General features: G+C 44.3%; 2 long non-coding RNA genes across 2 annotated transcripts in view; both read left to right on the forward strand.

Annotated features, from left to right (window-relative positions):
- Window positions 1-19,967, forward strand: part of LOC144981599 (uncharacterized) — a 383,701-nt gene that overhangs the window by 197,622 nt on the left and 166,112 nt on the right. The window lies entirely within an intron of this gene.
- Window positions 7,266-12,902, forward strand: LOC144981600 (uncharacterized). Its single transcript, XR_013647205.1, has 4 exons — window positions 7,266-7,365; window positions 8,130-8,190; window positions 8,353-8,367; window positions 10,849-12,902. It is a non-coding gene; the product is annotated as an uncharacterized LOC144981600 (long non-coding RNA).

The following is a 19,967-nucleotide window of genomic DNA, read 5'->3' on the forward strand; positions in this document are numbered from 1 at the left end:
CTATGAATATAGTGTGTAGCACATTATGTGTAACGCCTCAGGCACGACAAATGCCGCCCCCTATGAAGTGCCGCCCTGGGCGACCGCCCACATCGCCCATATCAAAAACCGCCACTGCATACAAACAATGTATGACAACAGAGAACAGAACAATCAATCAGAAAGGAACATCACTGAAAAACAGTTGGTTTGCATAACAGCTCTGGAGAGAAAGGGACAGACCTTAAATGACTTTGTCTAATGAAAATGGATGACAAGTTATAGAGTCCAATGGAGTGAAGTAGGAAAGATCTCCTGTAGCGGTTTGTGTGACAGTGAAGCTGCCTTTGCCTCTTGGAGAAGGAGCTCCGCTGACTAGGGTTGGGCGATGTCCCTTAAATTGGCCGTTGACGATGTTTACCGTCAACCATCGGGATGGACGATGACATCGTCGGGGGTGGGGGGGTTGGGGGGGGGTATTTTTTACATTTTTCGTTCTTATATAACTGCTATTCGTTTTCTTGCTTTTTTCATTTTATTTCCCAACTAATGACTAATCCGCGATGATCCAGTATAAACGGAGGGAAGTGACTTTAACAAAAAAAGTAACAAAATAGAAAAGAAGTAGTCCGCTCCCGCACTTAACTAGTGAAGTGGACCGGCGGAGCGTGGACTTACAGCTTTGTGTTTGATGGGAAGGGGGGGGGGGGGTACATGAGCGCTATGTGTGGGAGATTTAAGACTGCGATCCGTCCCGCAGCTCTAGGGGTACAAGCAACCGAACTCAGAACCGGGTCTAAAAGTGTGTGTCTGTGCACAGCTCGGATCGTCAGCACACACACAGCGGTTTGAGCTTCAAAGCAGAAATGTCACTCAGTCCTTAGAAAACATTCAAACGATCACGTGGATTTGTGTTTCCAGTCGTGTCCCGACTAAATAAAGGCTGATGTTATTCTTACATGTTTACGTGCAGCCAGCAAGCAGCAGCACCCAAAGCTAATGTTGTTAGCCCGTGTTAGCATACTGCTAATCCTGGCTTCGTTCAGAAAAAGCACTGACCACACGGATTAAAATTCAAATGATGAGCGAACAGGTGTTTCATAATAACCGTAACATTATTAAAAGCACGTTTAGAAGATCGTCTCGTATATTACCGAGCTGACATGTCAATGTATATAGCTGCTAGGCGCTGTTTAACATTGTTTTGTATTGAATTGTTACATTCAATAAAGTTTGAAAAAAAAAACCGCTCGGCGGAATCTATATCCTTCCGGTTTTCAAACCCTACTGCGCATGTGCGGATGATTTATTCCGACGGAAATTGTGACCTTAGTGAACGTTTTTATATTCTGAAAACATTTTTCTGGGCCCATGTACACGGTTGGATTCAAATCCGACCATTGATCCCATCAAGATATTTTGTGCATGTAACCGCGGCTTATGGTGTCGGCGCGCAACGTGGCGGGGGCGTGGCATCACGATGGTGGTCTCTCCATCGGGATGTCAGTCACCCATCACGATGGACGATGATATCGTCCATCGGCACAACCCTACCACTGACCGTCAAGAACAGGATGGAGAGGATGCTCAGGATTATCCATGATGGATATGAGCTTATTTAAAGTCCCCCTCTCCATCACAGATTCAAACGTGTCCGTTTTACATCCGATTACGGAGCCAGCACTTCTGATCAGTTTGTTCAGTCTATTGGTGTCCCTGGTAGATATGCTGCCCCTCCCCCCAGCAGACCACTGAGAAGAACAGAGTCCTGGCCAGAACAGACTGATAGAAAATCTTGAGCATCCTGCTGCACACGTTGAAGGACCTTGGTCTCCTCAGGAAGTAGAGTCTGCTGCTGGCCTTCTTACACACAGCAGTGTGTTGCTCTTCCAGCTCAGTCTGTTGTCGATGGTTACTCCCAAATACTTGTCCTCCTCTACCTCTACCACATCTCTGCCCAAGATGCTGAGAGGCTGGAAGCTGGTGGTTTCTTCCTGGAGTCCATCACCATCTCTCTGGTCTTTTCCACATTGAGCAGCATGAGTAGTAACAGAAATGACCTCAGTATCTGGGATACGTTAGAGGAAGTTGTTCTTCTGTAATGAAGACAGAATAAAGTTGGCGAGGCAAACACTGACTTCGGCAACAGTTAACGGCAGTACTTGTGAAATAAAGTGTCTTTGTTAATTGTTCAAGTGTTTGTGGGCAGAACAGTGAAGCAGCAGTTTGTTCTGAAGCACTGAAGTGTTTCAGACTAGAGCGGGGGGGGGCACTAAACAGCATCTGGCATCCCTATAGGGAGCAAGACATTCGATGAAAACTCAACAATCCAAACATCTCTTCAAGTGAGGCAAGGGTGGAAGGCATCCATGGGGGGGTGCTGTCTTCACCATGGTCTGCAGTCTTTTTGCTGGCGGTGGTGATGATCCCAACGTCCCTCTGCACATGAGGCATGAGGGAGGTGCAGTAAAAACCTCCTCCTGAAGTCAGTCCCATCCTCCTTGGTCTTTTTTACCTTGACCAGTAGGTTTATCATTAGTTGTGCCGATAGCACAGTTGTGTCTTCTTAAGGATGTGGTTGGTTGTTGTGCACTCAGTTGTGAAGTGAAGAGCAAACGTGTCTTTGTGGGAATCCGATGCTCAGGATGATGATGATGTGGTGTTTCCCGCCAATGTGGGATATAGGATCTAATAACGGATCTACAAATCCCAAATCCAATGCCCTAGAAATTTCCCAAGTCTCAGCGAAAAACCAGTGTGCATAGATACTCACTAGATTGGTGAATATAGACCACAATGCATCGAGTCGGAACAGTTTTTGCCAAAAAAATGTATTTTTTTTAATAAACCATCAACATTTTTGGCTTCAGAAGACAGTGGACTCATGAATAATCATTGCAAAATGCTCATATGAATTAGATTTTTGGGCCTCATAGCACCCCAACTTTGCCCCTGCTTCCAGGGGTGCCAGATGCACCCCAACTCGTGCCTGCCTCACCCTGGCCTAAGCCGCCAGTTCCAGTTTCCTGGCCAGAGCCATCAGCTGGTTGTTGGTCCCACCTTCATGTTCTGGACTCCAAGCTTGACCCGCCAAACGGTTCCTTGGGGGGGGGGGTTATGTTACGATTTTGGTTTCTCTTGCTTTTGTGTTTTGGTTCTCTCATTGTTCTGCCATGTTTTGAGTTAATTTCCTGTTTTATTTTGAAAGGTTCCTGTGTTGTGTCGTGTTTTCGAGTTTTACTTTTGGTCCCCATCTGCCCTCATTGTTTCCACCTGTGTCTCCTTTGTTTGTATGTATTTAGGTCCTGTCTTTCCCTTCCTCCTCTGCTGCTCCATAGGTTGATGTAGTCTGATGTACTTGAGTTCCTGTGTCTTGTATTTCGAGTCTGCCTGCCTGCCTTCCTGCCTGCCTGCCTGCCTGCCTGCCTGCCTGCCTGGGTTTTTGTTTAGTTTTGGACTCTTTAGTTATTAAAGACCTGTGTTCCTGGAACCTTCTGCCTCCTCCTCTCTGTGTCTGGGTGCGTCCCTCAACCCCCGTCGTAACCGATTTGAACTTTGTGAAATCAATGACGTCATGTCCGCCGTTGAAAAAAGGAAAAAAAAATATAAGCATGGTTTTTAAATTACTTTTAAAATCCAGGGCACTACACAGTAGCACTATATGGTTTTTTACTAGTTAGAAAAGTTAGGGTGGGAATTCGGACACAGCCGTAGTCTCAGGTGAACAGCTTTTGTTCTCACAATCGATTCATTCATCCAAAAATACGGTTCAGCCTGATCTGTGCCAGCTGTTGTGAAGGAACAGGAGTTCCTTTTTAATCCTGATGTGTGTGTGTCCATGCATTCACACAGACACTCCACAGACTCTGACTTACTCTGCGTCCAAAGATCCACGGCCTTTGAAGTTTGGATGCCGCACTGTGGATCCATCAGCCTCCGTGGACTTGGGCTCGTTTCCCTCCTCTTCCTCGGAACATCTCATCTTTAGTCGCAGTGGGAATTGAACAGCTCAGATCCTGAGGACAGAGGATTCCCACCAAACAGCCTGCAGCAACATGAGTCACAGCAACAGCAGAGCAGAACCACACCCTTCTGAAGCCCAAAAAGCTGCAAAAGATCAGATCCTTGTTTAGTTTGTCGTTCTGCAGAAACACAACCGTCTCACACGCAGATCAACACAGACCAGCAGCAGTTTAGGACTCAAATGTTTTCCTTTTCCTGCTCAGCTCTTCTGCTCTGCTCTGCTTCCAGGTCTCTTCACTTTCACCACGTGAGCAGAGACTCCTCCTCCTCCTCCTCCTTTTACAAACAGAGACGGAGCAGCTTCCTTGTGTTGCCAACCCGGCGACCTTCGTGACCTTTAACGACTTTCCAAACCCCCTTTGGCGATTCACTTTCTTAGAAGCAATAGAGACAGATCTGTGGACTTCTCTGCTGTTTGGAGACTAATTTGAAAGCAGTTCTGTCAGTTCTTTTCTCACGGAGCAGGTACAGTGGTGAGGACACGCCCACCCCAAGGTGTGAGGTCAGTAGGTGACTCACCCCACCCAGTTTTACGGAGTGAGATTTGAAAAATAACCTTCACGCTCTCCTTCAAAACTATAAAGTAACCCAACAAAATGCATCTTTGGACCGCTTTGCCGTCACTAGAAGGTTTTGTGTTTCAACTGAATGTTTAACCAATTTGCTTTGAAAGGATCTATTTAAATAATGTGCAAATTATGTGATGTCATAAAGCTCATAAATGGTCATAAAGCTCCTTCCAGGTCAGCCAATAGCAGCATTTCTTACTGAGGAGTGAGCAGCACAGCTGCTGCAGCTCCACATGCTGGTGTTTGAGGCTTTTCCTCAGACGGGTTTCAAACATTCCTGCCTCCTTTGACATGTTTTGGGCGCCAGCTGCAGTCTTCTTCCGACACTCTTTCATTTGGTGAACACAAGGGATGCAGCTTATTTGGAAGTCTCCAAACATGCTGCATTAACACAGACTCTGAAGGTCCTTTCTGAAAACAAACTCAGTTTCCCAGAATTCAGTGCAGCGTTTGCAGGGTGTGGGAATCATGTCTGAAGTTCTCAGGTTGACCTTTTGGACTGGTCACTCTTTAAGGACTCTGCTCCATCCTCCTCTTCCTCCAAGCTGCTCATCTTCAGAGGGAGTTTGCAGAACGTGTTTGAAGACTCGTAGAACGTTCAGAGAACATCCAGCAGCTGCTGAACAAACAGATCCAGCTTTGGTTTGATGTTCTGCAGGAAGACAGCCGTCTGACAGAAGAAGAAGAAGATGGATTTGATTTTAAATGTTGGTTTAATCAGGAATGACAGGAATAAAAACAGTCAGATAACGGAGCAGCATAACATTGTCCACCATTAGACAAAGAACATTCTTAAAGCACCACATTTTTTTAAAAACAGGACAAACAATTTGACAGTCTGAAGGAGAATTCCAGCATCAGACCGGATCAGACATCTCAGCGCCAGATTAAAACGACATCAGCAAAAGGTTCAACTGCTACTTTGCCTCACCAACGATAAAATGAGGCAGATTCAACTTCTGTGTCTGTCGCCTTGACCTCTGACCCATAAATTAAAAACAAATGGAAGAATCTGTCATGGCTAGCAGGCTTAGGCAGACTCAAGTGCTGGAACCCGGAAGGACACAAGGCAGGCAGAAAGGTAAGTGGTAACTGGTTTTGATACGGCAGGGAGGATGAAACTGAGTCCCAGGTTTACTGTGGTAGACAGCGGACGTGGTTGGAGGGTCCTGGCGGCGACAACCGTTGGATCCGAGAAGGAAAGCCAGAGGAGCGTCGGGACGTGACCAGCGAGAGGTAAGCAGCCACCAAAGGGGTCCAAACGGAGATGCGATCCTGAGACGAGGTAAAGACAGGCTAGGTTAGTCGAGGACGTAGCAAACATGCACGAGAATCGTAACTATGCCAGAGATGCACCGTGGGAGTACAACGAACTAGCGTTGATTACAGGTCCGTGGTCTCCTTAAGAACCTGCGGCCAGACGAGGATGAGGAGGTGCAGCTGGAGGCATCAGGTGTAGCTGATGAGGGGGAGGAGTCAGCCGGGGACACCGTGACAAAATCACACGCAAAAGAGCAAGAAGAAGAGCAAAAGGTTGGACTGAGATACCAGATTTTCCTGCAAATCTCCAGACATAGGCGAGCACAATTTACCGCAAGTTTATCGTCATCACAATATCAAACTGTGCAACATGCATATCACAAAAGTCAGCAGAAATCACAATAAATGGTTTCCTTAAATGGGCTAAAACAATCCTATGGCAGCTTGAAGCATTTAATGAATCAAATAAATCCATTTATGCATTTGACCAATTGGATGGACCGTTTCACGTTGTTGACCAATCAGATGAGCCTTTTATGTTAGATGTTTGCCTCCTACGTCAACGACGGTCATTTGGAGTATAATTTTTAAACTGTAATGAAATGGTAATGATGTTTTTGGTTGTTTAGCTCTTTGTTTATGTACCGCAAATTATATCTTTATCGCTATATTGATCACTAATATCGCATATCCCAAGTTTTGCTCATATCGTGCAGCTCTACTCCAGACTGTTACCATGACGACCACCACAGAAGAGAAATGAAGTTTTTAAAATCAAAGTAATAGATAACAAAAAGGGTATCAGTGAGTAATAAAGAGACTTTGATACATTAAATAATTTGAAGTCCCTCTGACAACAACTAAGGTTTTGATGGGAATAATAATAAATGATTTAGCAGCAGTTACAGATACAGACTCTCAGTTCATTTACTTAAGTAACTTTAAAAAGTGTATTTCAGGACAAAATGAAATCATGCTTTTTCAACTTCAGAGTTCATAACTGACTGAATTTGTTAGTACGTTCTTGTCTTACAGAAGATAAGATGACAGATAAAGCAGGGGAAAATCTCAAACTACATGTTTTTATTTTATTTAATTTCTCAACATTATTCTTACTATTAAAACCAAATATACAATTATGATCTTAATTGCTATCCTTTGGTTTAAAATAAACTTTTGGAACTCAGTTTTGTCCCTCAAATTTAAAAATAATAAAATTTAAAAAACTTGAAACCTGACCTCCTCTTTTTTATTTGATTTGTATTTTTTCGTAGAAAATAACTTTTAAAAACTGTATTGAATAAGCACATCCAAAGCACAAAAACATGAAGGAAAATGATCAAAGCAGCTTTGAATCGCCGCCTTATTGCGTCACCATCTCATCTTCAAAGCGATTGGTTGGTCTCCCCGAGGAGCGGCTGGTCACGTGACCCCGCCCCCTCCTCCCTCTGCCGCTGAGAGCTCATTAAGGTGAGGGGGTCCAGGTGTGTCAGCAGTGTTCGGTTCGGTTCTGCGGGACGCGGCGGAGCTGCAGGTCAGTGGTTCTTCATTCTGCTCGGGTTGTTGGTGAAAATCCGGAACTTTGGGGAGAAATGTGACGTTTCTGTTCTGGAGCTGCTGGAGAACTTCAGAGAAGGTTCGGTTCCGGAAAGACTTAGTTCCTGAAAACAGTTTTCTTTTTGCTCTACATTTTATTTCAAATCACTATCAGGCTTTTTATTAATAAATATTTTAAATTTTAAAGGTGTAGTTTAATAAACTCTGTGCTTCATATTTTCTTTAATGTCTTTACTGCTGGATTTTGTGAACAGCTGTTGGATTTTGGATTCTCCAGATTCTAATTTGGTTTAAACGGATTCTCTGCTGAAATACTCTAAATATTACATCATCATCAGCAAAATGTAAATCTAACAGCATCATTGAGAGTAAAGATGCCAGAATGTTAACAATATTTGGCTTCACTTTACATTTGTGGGACGAAATGCTTTAAAACATCAATACTTGAAATAAAATTATAAAAAGAAATGAGAGCTGAAAATAAAAAACTGCAGCTGTTCCAGATAAATATTACTTTTCATGTAGTAACAGTTTAACGTTTTTTTTCTTTCATTTTTAGTAATTGAAAAACCTATTCATTTTTATTTTTATTTTACACTTTTCATAAAAACGTTCATTCTAGTTTAGTGTTTACTTTTTAATAACTGAATTCAAACTTTCAATGTTTTCTTCAAATCTGGTTTTTGCTGATCCTGATTCTAAAGCAGAGCCTGACTGCGGCTGTACTCTGATCTTTCCCAGAATTCCTTGCTGGAAGAGCGGCGCCTGTACTGGAAAAGGAGAAGTGGAACCAAACAAAGAGGTAACCTTTCCAGCCGTCTGTCCGGTTGAAGCCCTGGAAGCCGGCCAATCACGGAGGCTTTAGGATGGCGGCGCCATCAGCGCTTTGACTCTAAATGTCTGCTTGTAGTTTATTCCTCCAGAGCCCATTTCTAAAACTCTTTTCTTCTCTTCTTCTCCTCAGGAAGATCTCCAACCAGTAAGTCCTTCTTTTCTTGGTTTGGCCGCCGCGCCGCTCTTTTCCTCTGTCTCTAAGCTGGCGTTGAAGGTGACTTCCTGTGTTGTTGGACGCTCTGCTGAGTGTTTCTGTCCCAGTGAGGATGGAAGTGGTGCTTTCAGGATCTTTCCCGCTGAAATGTGTTTTGGTGCCAAAACCTTCCCAGATCATCAAGTTCTGCCTGAACTTCTAGGTTCCGTCCTCCTTCCACTGACTTCCTAAATATTTCTTAGTGGCAAATCAACTAGAATCTGGTCCAGAAGCTGCAGTGTGTCTCCCACTTCTGGGCTTCCTCAGAACAATCTGTAGTTTGTTTTTGAGCTCAGAATCATTTCAAATGTTCGGCCATTTTGGAAACTTCATTTCTGTACGGATCTTCCAGACGGTAAGTCAGTTTTAATGCACACACCCACATTTTACCATCGGAGTCCTCTAAAGGTAGGTCGTCCAGCTCTTAGCTGCTGAGTCTTTCCTTCTGGCGCCGTGTCGCCCCCGTCTGACCTTCTGGCGCCGTGTCGCCCCTCTTTACATTCTTTGTTTCTTTTTGCCTCCATGAAACTCCGATCATTCGGAGGTTTTTAAATTTGTTTTCATGATGCATCAACTGTGTCAACGGCATGCCTGCGTACACTCCAAAGGATCCAACCCTGGTATCTGAAACGGTCCATTACAAGCGGGGGGTAAATCAGCAGTTCTCCATGCCATCTTTCAAAATAGACTTAACCGAGTGGAAAGAAGAAGATCTGAACTTCGACCTGGACAGAGGAGTGTTTCCCATGGTCATCCAGGCGGTGGTCGATGAAGGAGATGATTGTCTTGGACACGCTCATGTACTTTTGGCAGCCTTTGAAAGACATGTTGATGGAAGTTTTTCCATCAACAGAGAGAAAAACTTCCATGATGCATCAACTGTGTTTTGATGCGGTTCCACTAAGCTCCTCCTCCTCTGTGGTAAAGTCACCTTCAACGCCATTTCCTTTTTTGTTTAGTGGAGGTTCAGCGTCAGGCTTTAGTGTTGGAGGTTTGGAAGAGTCCGGTCTGGTCAGGATCAGTGTAGTTCCTGAATGATCCTGATGAACTCCTGGAGGTCTGTAGTTTGATGGCCGTCCTCTGACCTGCAGCGGCTCTCAGGTCTAGCAGAGGTTGTGGTTGTGGGTCTGGAGCTGAATCAGTAGGTTGTTGGTTTGACTCTGTGGTCTGGAGGTCAATCAGGGTCAGAATCTCCTATTCTGCTTCTTCCACTGTGATTGGATCGGTCTGTGCCGTTTTTTTCCCAGGTAGAGCTGCAACAGGTAAGAACCATTTTTATCTTTGTTTCCGTGCGCTCGGCCTTCCCGCTGTGGTTGGTTTATTTCAAGCAGATCTATAGATCTATATATGTATAGATATCTATGTATAGATGGATCTATAGATCAGAATGGGATGTCTTTTGATTCTCAAACATTCTTACATCCTTTTAAAATAGTATGAACACACCTCATCTCATCAGTTTGTCTTTTGTTAACGTGCTGGTTTAGAAAACTACATTTCTGTGATGGTTCAGTCCAGTTTGGACTGTTTGAAACAGGGTTTGGTTGTGATAAATGTTCTTGGTCTGGTTCTGGTTTTCTTTGAACTAGTTGATTTAGAGTCAGTGAACACGTTCTGGTCCCAAGGTTTGGTCTTTGGTTCTTCAGGTTCTGTTGATGCGGTCGTGAATGTGAAAGCCCAGCCCACAACCAGGGAGCTGTAGATCAGGGAGGGCTGCATGCACCGTTGGCCACACCCACCTGTCACGGTGATGCATGGTTGTCACGGTGATGCATGGTTGGGAACTCTGCTTCTCTGGTTCCCCACTGGTCTGTCTTTCTGGGTCCACTGGTGTTCTAGTTCCTGGAGCGTCCACCTGGATGCTCCGCCTCTGGGCTTCATGTTGGGTCTCTGGGTTCTGGTTTTCTGGATCCTCTTCTTGTTTCTTCATCTTGTGATTCCTCGTCTTTCCTGTGGTTTTCTTTTTTGTCCGTCTGCATGGATCTTTGCTCTTCTGCGCTTCGTTCTCGTCTGGGTTTCCTTTAAATCCTTTCATCTCAAACTATTCTCAGCTTTTCTAGAAAACTTTTCCTTTTTTGTTCTCAAAGTTAAACTAAAATCCAATATTAACCTAATTATCTATAAATCATTCAGTAAATAAAACAAAGGTGCAGCTTAGTGTAACGCTAAAACCAAACTAGACTTGTATATAAAACATAATTAAACTAATAAATGCAAAAGAAAAGCAGGTGAAGTTAGAATAGACTCTGCCAAACTTGAACTTTTTAGTTAATGCTCCAGAAAATGTTAGTTTTTATTCCAACTATTGTAGTGTGATGGGAGGCCTCCCAGCAGAGGGTTTAACATTACCTCTGAATATGTCATCATGTCTTCATATAAAGCTGTCATGTTGGGTTTATAAAGTGTTAAACATGAACCTGTTTCCTTCCAAAGTGGTTCTGCAGTGGACAGACTCATCAGGAACTGTGTGGACACAACAGATGAAGATGTGTCTCTAAAACCCACAAAGCCTGATTCATGGAAGAACAACAAACACATTGGAGAGCAAGAAATGGCAAAAAGCTGTGAAAGTCCTGAGGAACTGTGACCCAAACAGGAAGACGTGTGGACCTGGATAAATGGACCGGACCATTGGAGGAACGTGAACAAAGGCTTCAACTCAGACTGAAAGCCAACTAGAGAATAAACTGGACCAATGGGAGCCATGAAAATACAAGCATGTCTGCAAACAGATTCCACTTCAAACTGGATGGAAAAGCTGTGGTTAAAGCGTCTGGCCAAAGGAAAAGTTCCAAACTCTGTTCCTGAGATTCACTAAGTCTGTAGAAATGGTCAGGTGCTGCATTCAAAGCCTGTTTCTAGAAGGATGTGCACCGTCCCACTGAGGCAGAAACTTCACTTGATGGAACCAAAGTTGTTTGCAGGAATCCTCAAAGAACACCAAACTACCAAAATGAGTTTCTGAGCAAATGAAACGCACGGCAAAGTTGATGGCCAAAACGGCTGCTTGAAAAAATGGTTTAAATACTGAACATTGTTCCAAAGAACAATGGATTCCTGACCCTGAACCCTCCCTCCATCCCTCTGGGTTCACCAACATGACTCATGAAACTGAAATCCTCTGAGAAGCATCTGCTCTGCTGTGAGGAAATGGTATTTTGGGGATCCATTTATTCCAGCTCTGGGCCTGACCACAGGGGGGCGCCGCCACAGCACTCCCCCAGACCACCACAGCATTACACACCTGGGATCTTCACTTTCTGGGTGCATTGATGCCGTCCTGTACTCAGATTACCTGAGATTTCTGTTCCATTACGGGTTTGAGTGTAAAATGAACAGTGCTGAAAACCATCTAGCTTTATTTTGAAAACCATGCTATGCTTTGATCTCTAGCAGGAAGTAGAGACTCCCTATGGAATGTCTGTTGAATGGTGCATGAAAAATCTTTTTGAATGTAGTAATTTTCTCTGGACTCTGGAGGAACCAGGCCTTATGGGTTTCTCTGCACTCGGTTTGGGTTTTCATCTCAGAACCGGGTTGAATATAAACGGAGGAAGTTTATATTCTGAACAGAAACGTGTCCTGATCCCTGAAAGGTGGACATTTCTATAACTGGATGGTTTCATTTTAGTCATTTTGAGAGAAAAGAACATATTTTTTGTTAAAGCAACCCTGTGGTAAACATGGTGGGGGGGTGAAGTCTCCCTCCGTTTGGTTGCTTCTTCTTTTCACACCAACCTGTATGAGGATAGTTCATCCTCATTTAGAGGAACAAACTCTGCTCAGACCCAAACTTGGTCAACAATGGGTGAGGTCTAGACTACAGAATGCATCCCAACCAAAACCTGTTGATCTGTTGGGTTGTTTTGTTTCTGAACAGGTTTAAAACGGTTTCTTCATTTGTGTGTCACAGCATTGAACCCAAATGCTGGACAATAATGATGTGCATGTAACGGTGGCACATTCTCCTCAGAGGTGCAGCTCTGACCTGCTTCTCTTTACTAACCCTAACCCTCTCAATACATGAATGTTGTCACAAATTCTGCTCCAAGCCTGAGTTAAAATGACTCAAAGTCTTTCTTGCAGGTTTCAGTATTTGTCAGACTCCAAAGTGAATTTCATTTCCAGCTTTGAGGTTCATCTCCGTTCTCTATCCACACTGACTGCATTCAAAGCAGTGGATGGTGATCTATGAGCAGCATTGAGCTGCTGAAACTGTGGTTTTGGTTAACAAATGTCCCCCTAAAGAGCCCCACTGGTGTTATTCATGCATGTCTAAACACATTTACTAAAACCATAGAAGATTCCAACCATCCTTTCTACTCTGAAAGTCTCCAACTGTCCTCCTGCTGGCAGAAAAACTGCAGTTTTCTTGTTGGGACTTTTCTCTTTCAGCCTCCAGGTGTCTGCATGACTTCACCAGCTAAAGCCACTTTCACCGTGCTCACTCTTCTGTTTGGCGTGCAAAAACAACCTGACGTCTTGGTTTGACTTGACTCAATGACCCCGCCCCCTTCCTGACAGAACGGCGGTTTTGTTCTGAGGTGGATGGATTTCTCTGGATTCAGTGTTGGGTTGGTGGTCCAGTTTCAGAACATCTACGAGTCTCAGTGTCTAGAATGGGAGGTTCTGTTGGTGTGAAGGAACATTCTGCTGCTGCAGAACCAAAACCCACTGTTCTCTGAAGGAACTGCAACTGTTGCCTCAAAGGGTTTGGTTCAGCGGTCAACTGTTGCTGCAGATTCAGTGTTTTCTGGTTCAGGTGCAGCATTTTATTCAGTTCTTCATGTTGTTCTCTCAGTACTAAGGCTGTTCTACCAATGGTAGAACCTCTAGAACAGCTGAATTCCTACTGGTTTCTATGAAAATAGTTTCTAGAACAAACTGTTCCATCGATGGAAGAACATCAGAATTCAAAGCGGTTCTAGACTTCTAACATGGTTTTATAAAAATACCATTTTGAATGGGATTAAGACTGTGATGGTTTTATGTATTTTAAGCCTAATATGTTTTAGTTTTTCTCTGAAGAGTTGATGGGTTGTTTTTGTGGACAAATATCTACCAAAAACATCTTAAAGTTGAGTCCTGATGAAGCCTCCTGGATGAGTGAAATGTCACCTGGATAGTTGAGAACCTTCACTGACGGTCCAGAAAGGATGTTCAGATGTTCAACTCTTGATGTTGAAGCAGAAATTTGAAGCTTCTTCAGCCTCACTGGAGATTTGAACTGTGGGAAAACAGTTTCTGTCTGTGAGGAACTCTGGACATTTTTTACAAAGTCTACAAAAGTCACATTATTCCTCTGGAAATGTGTTCAGGTGGATCTTTTCTGGTTTCTGCTCTGTGATTGGCTGGTCCGGGACCACAAATGTTTTCACCCTGAGGTGAAATGACAAACATCTTTGGCCTGAATGGATCAACTGGACTGTTCCAGTGGACAAACGGGAAAACGGAACAAGTGCAAGCAAGCACAAAGACTGAAGAACTTGACCATAAATGGTAAAAACCTCTTCCAGCTGGCTATTGAGGTGGTTTCTCATGTGTGGAACAGATGAAGGCGTGGCCAGCAGAACTCGCGCTGTCCCTCTCCTGCCTCCCCCTCCCTCCTTCTTTGCTGTTTGACAGTGTCTGTGTTTGTATGTGACATACACCTTACAGTCTTCGACTGTTTGAAACCCATGATTTGCTTTAAATATAACAAAACAACAACAAGGATCGCGTGATGCTGTAGTATCGCGAGACCCAGCGAGACGAGTGTGGTGAGTCGACTTGGCGGCGCGTAAGCATTTGAACAAACATTTTCGATCTTGTTTCATTTTTCCGCCATATTAAAACATTTCCTGCTAACTAACATAACCTGTTAAGAGTATTAAGCTTCTGTCAGCCTGGAGGACCTGGAGAATTTCATTGACGAGTGTTTTAATACCTGCAACATGGTGAAGCCCAGAACCGCCACCACCACCCCCTCCGCCAAGCGTGAACGGCCTGAGGACTCTCCCGGGGCTGTGTCCTCTCCAGGCAGCGGAATGAGCGATATCCTGGATTCGATTGACAAAAAGCTCTCCAGCTTTGATGGCCGCCTCAATCTGCTGGAGATCCTCCATAGAGAATTTCAAGGTCTGCGGGAGTCTCTGGAATTCAGCCAGCAGCAGGTGCGGGAGCTCGCAGCGGAGAACCAGGCCCTCAGAGAGACCGTCAAGATCCTGGGCAATGACACCGCCCGTCTCTCCGAGGAGAACCGATCCATCAAGGAAACCCTCCTGGATCTTCAGTCGAGGAGCATGAGGGACAATCTAGTGGTCGCGGGGGTTCCAGAGGAGGTAGGAGAAGACCCCGAAGCCACCGTGAGATCCTTTTTACAGGTCCACCTGAAGCTCCCCAAGGAGGAGGTGCAGAAGATCTCCTTCCACAGGGTTCACCGCCTCGGAGGAAGAAGGTCCGACCACCAGCGCCCGCGTCCTATTGTGGCTAAATTCGAACATTTCAAACAGAAGGAGTTGGTGAAGGGCCGCGGACGGGAACTGAGAGGCACGCATTACAGCGTTAATGACCAGTTCCCGGCAGAAATCCTCCGTAGAAGGAAGATCCTGTTCCCGCTGAGGAGGAAGCATCTTGCTGCTGGTTCGAGAGCGATTGTGGCCGTTGACAAACTTTACGTGGACGGCCGGCTGTTCCGGGACCCGGAGATCACCCCCTGGCTGTGCTGAAGGCTTTTAGACCCGCGCTGAGAACATCTGCGCTGCCCAGAAGAAACCCGCTAAACTTACTTCAATGAATGGAAAACCGGATCATCAATAATCCACACCTCGATCGCAGGAAAACAGTCTTTTTTTTTTTCTTCGTCACTTCAGTCCCACTGATGTTTCTATTGTTGTTTTGTTGTTGTTTTCGTTTTCCCTTCTATCTCTTTTTTTCTTTCCTTTACTCTCCCCCCCCCTCTCCCCCCTCATTATATGTAAATCACCTGGAAGCAACTCATCCTCGGTAAGTATTTATTTATGCACGGAACGGGCGCGCGCTCACACAAGCGCACACAGGGGCGTGCACATGCGATCCCGCACACACACGCTGACATACTGCAATCACCTCACACAGGCTCTCATAGGACGCACGCGACACGCAGCTCACATAACCAGAAAACGTTCACGCGCACAGCGCTTCTCAAATGCGGGCACGCGCACACGGACTGGCACACAAGCACTACTTAGCTTTACACCTTTTCAGTCAGAGCAGTTATGAACAGTCTTAACATCGTTAGCTGGAATGTGCGTGGACTTGGCTCTGAGCCAAAGAGACTGAAAGTGTTAAATCACCTGGATGGTCTAAAAGCAGATATAGCTCTACTGCAGGAGACCCATTTATCAGATTCTTTGAATCACCTTATGTGCTGCTTACAATTTCCAGTTATATACTCTGCCAGTTACAACTCCAAACAAAGAGGAGTTGCTGTTTTAATTAATAAAAATCTTAATTTTACTCATAAGGATACAGTTACTGACCCAGAAGGCAGATTTGTAATCATTAATATATCCATTCAGAATAAGGACTATTGTATAGTGAGTATTTATGGTCCTAATGTTGACGACTCTTCCTTCTTTCACAGATTCTTCACCTCACTCTCAGCTCACTCTGACTCCACAATCATTATAGGAGGAGACTTCAACCTTGTTTTGGACCCTGAACTTGACAGACTCAGCACAGCAGCAAACCAGCGTACATGGCGGTCTGCAAGTATTCTAAAGCAGTACATGAATGATCTGGGTCTCTGCGACGCGTGGCGCTCATGTCACCCAAGCACTAAAGGGTTCACCTTTTTTTCTCCAGTTCACTATTCACACTCCCGTTTAGACTATTTATTAATCAGTAACTCTCTTTTAAAAAATATTCAAAGCTCCAATATCCATCCAATTATTATCAGTGATCATGCACCAGTCTCTGTAAACATTTCTAGGGAAAAATCCACACCCTCTGGTACAACCTGGAGGTTTAATACGTCTCTGTTAAAGGACCAGGAATTTCTTGAATTCTTTAAAAAAGAGTGGGCAACCTTCTTAGACTTCAACAATACTCCAGACATCCCACCGTGCGTTCTTTGGGAAGCAGCAAAGGCAGTCATGAGAGGGAAAATCATTTCTTATTCAACGCACAAAAAACGCAAAGAGAAAGCAGATTTATTAGAATTAGAAAATAAAATCAAAACCCTGGAGACTGCTTATGCTGCTTCTGCACAGGAACACATTCTGGGAGATCTGAAAAATTTAAAGCTGCAGTTAAATGACATCATTAATAAACAAACACAATTTCAAATACAAAGGCTACGACTTGAAAGATTTGAAAACTCTAATAAATCTGGCAAATTTCTGGCTAATCAGCTTAAAATTAACAGAGAAAAATCATCAATCACCTCTATTATGGACCAAACAGGAAATGTCACCCATGACCCGGTCAAAATTAATAACGAATTTGAAAACTTTTATAAAAACCTGTACACACCGCAGATCAATCCGTCAGAGCAAAGTATTGACCCATTTCTTAATAATGTAAACCTACCCAGGCTAAATGAGGATCAAATCACAAACTTAGATTCTCCGCTCTTGCCGTCTGAACTTCATGAAGCTCTGTTACTTATGCCCAATGGTAAAGCACCAGGGCCTGATGGCTTTCCTGCTGAGTTTTATAAAGAATTCTGGGAACAACTGGCACCAACATTTTATAAAACTGTCACATCTATTAATGAGAGCCAATCAATGCCACCTAACATGAACTCAGCCAACATAATTCTTCTTCTAAAACCAGACAAAGATCCCACTAGTCCTTCAAGCTATCGCCCCATTTCTTTAATCAATGCAGATGTAAAAATTATCTGCAAAGCACTAGCACAGAGAATAGAAAAAATCACTCCTCACATAATTCACTTCGACCAGACTGGATTCATCAAAGGCAGACACTCGGATGATAATGTCCGTAGACTTGTTAATATAATAGACTTTGCCACCATTAAAAAACAGGAAATGACGGTACTATCGCTGGATGCTGAAAAAGCCTTTGACAGAGTTAATTGGAAGTTCCTTATTGCTGCCCTCCATAAGTTTGGTTTTGGAGAAGCATTCATCAATTGGATCAAAATATTATATCACAACCCCAATGCATCAGTTAGAACTAATAAACAGACTTCAAACAGGTTTTTTCTTGGAAGAGGAACCAGACAGGGCTGCCCACTCTCTCCTTCTCTTTTTGCTATATTCATTGAGCCTTTAGCTGCAGCAATAAGACAGAATGAGAGCATTATAGGAATAAAAACCAAACACAGCCATCATAAAATTAGTCTTTATGCGGATGACATATTACTGTTTTTAAGGAATTTACATTCTGTAAATGAAACAGCAATGATCATAAATGAATTCTCCTCCATATCAGACTATTCCATTAATTGGAATAAGTCTGTTTTATTACCACTCAACAGGAATATGGAACAAAGATTCACAATTCCAGTTAAAACAGGAAATATCAAATATCTGGGTATCTACTTTTCCCCCAAACTATCAGAACTGGTGCAGCTAAACCACACCCCATTACTGAAAAGCATACAGGACGATCTAACACGCTGGACCAACCTGCCTCTGTCCCTTATGGGCAAGGTAGCCACGGTTAAAATGAAAATCTTACCCAAGGTTAATTATCTCTTCTCAATGATTCCCACACAACCGCCATTAAAATGGTTCAAAACATTAGACTCATCCATATCAAGCTTTCTATGGAACAACAAACCTGCAAGAATTAGTCTAAAAACTTTAAAATCTGCAAAAAGCTGTGGAGGATTAGAACTACCTAATTTCCACAAATACTTTCTTGCAAATAGATTACAATATATCTTAAAATGGTTAAAAAATAATCCAGAAACCAACTCATGGTTAGACTTGGAACAGGTGTTATGTGGAAAGATCAACCTGTCACAGCTACCATTTATTAGCCAAACAGTTAAAAAACAGGATTGTTTCAAAAGCATTAATATAAATGCCACCTTAACAGCCTGGTGGGAATTTCTCAAAATATCAAAATCATCAATTCAACCGTGCAAAATGACACCCATCTGGAACAACCCGGACATCCTTATTAACAAAAAAATGATTCACTTCCCAGCTTGGCAAGCAGGGGGCATAAAACAACTAGAGCACGTAATTATTGATAGAAGATTCATAACCCCCCAGGAACTTCAAGACAAACATGGAATAAATAACTTCTTGGAATATCAGCAACTTAAATCAAGTATTACTAAAAAGTATAAAATTAAAGACGACGATTTAAAGCTACCAGATGTAGTTACCACTCTGATTAATTTTTCAATGAATAGAACTCTCTCCAAAATATACAAACTTTTATGTAATTTAGATAACAATATTGCCCTTCCAACAAAAAAATGGGATGCAGATTTGAGCATCAGCACAGATGAAAGCTTCTGGTCAGAACTTTGTCTAAACACCTTTAAACTGACAAAAAGTCCAAATCTGCAGCTAATCCATCTCAAAACTCTTCACAGAATTTACTACACTGGACAGAGGATGTTCAAGATGGGTCTCAGTAACTCAGACATTTGCGAGCACTGTGATAATAATCTACCCGACAGCTACATGCACGCACTGTGGTTCTGCACTCCTGTCAGGGCTCTCTGGCAGCAGGTATGTGCCGATTTATCAGTCTGGCTTAAGGTTTCAATCACTGCCTCACCGTCACTTTGTGTGCTTGGTGACATGAGTGCCATCGATATAGAAGAAGGATTAGCATCTATCATTTTCATAACTCTTTGTATTGCCAAAAAAACTATTTTAATAAATTGGAAAAACAAGAAAAATATAAACATAAGTCAACACAGAAATCTGCTGTTTGATCATATCAGCTTGGAAAAAATGTCAGCCCAAAGCTCAAGTAACTTTGAAAGAATTCAGTCTCTCTGGTCTCCTGTGGTTGACTCCATGACTTAGGGGGTGGAGGGCCTGGTCGTCGCTGCTCCTTGCCCTTCTGCCGTGGTTTGGGGTGGGGGTCGGGGCTTCCGGTGCCTGGCGGGGGCGGTGGGGGGCTCCGTTGGTCGGGGGGTCGGGTCCGGTGCCTGGGTGGGGCGGGCTGGGGCGCTGCGTGGTCCTCTGGGCTTGGGTGTGGGGGTGCGTGGTGGGGGGGTGGGGTGGTGGTCTGGCTTGGCTTGGGGGGGTGGTCCCTTTGCCTGTGCTGGGGGGGGTTGGCGGGGGGCCCTGCTCGGGTGGGGGGGGCCCAGCGGCGCCGGATGGGCTGCCCATCTGCACCTGGGGCTGGGATCGGCCCTTCCCTGGCTCTGGGACGGGACGGGACAACCCTCTCGGGGCCCCCGGTCGCTCTCGGTGTCACCCGCTTCGGCTGCGGGGTCTGGGGTGGGGTGGGGTGGGGGGCTTGTCGGCCCTGTCCTGTGGGGGGGCGTTCTGGGGGGGAGGGGGGGCCCATTATTAGTACGGGTCGGGGGGGCTAGCGGGTCGGGGTCTCCGCTGAGGCAATCAGTGGTTGCCTCGGCCGGTTGGCCTCCTCGG

This window comes from Oryzias latipes, chromosome 13 (genome assembly GCF_053564925.1).
Source record: "Oryzias latipes strain Hd-rR chromosome 13, Olatipes_Hd-rR_3.1".
Classification (NCBI taxonomy): Eukaryota; Metazoa; Chordata; class Actinopteri; order Beloniformes; family Adrianichthyidae; genus Oryzias; species Oryzias latipes.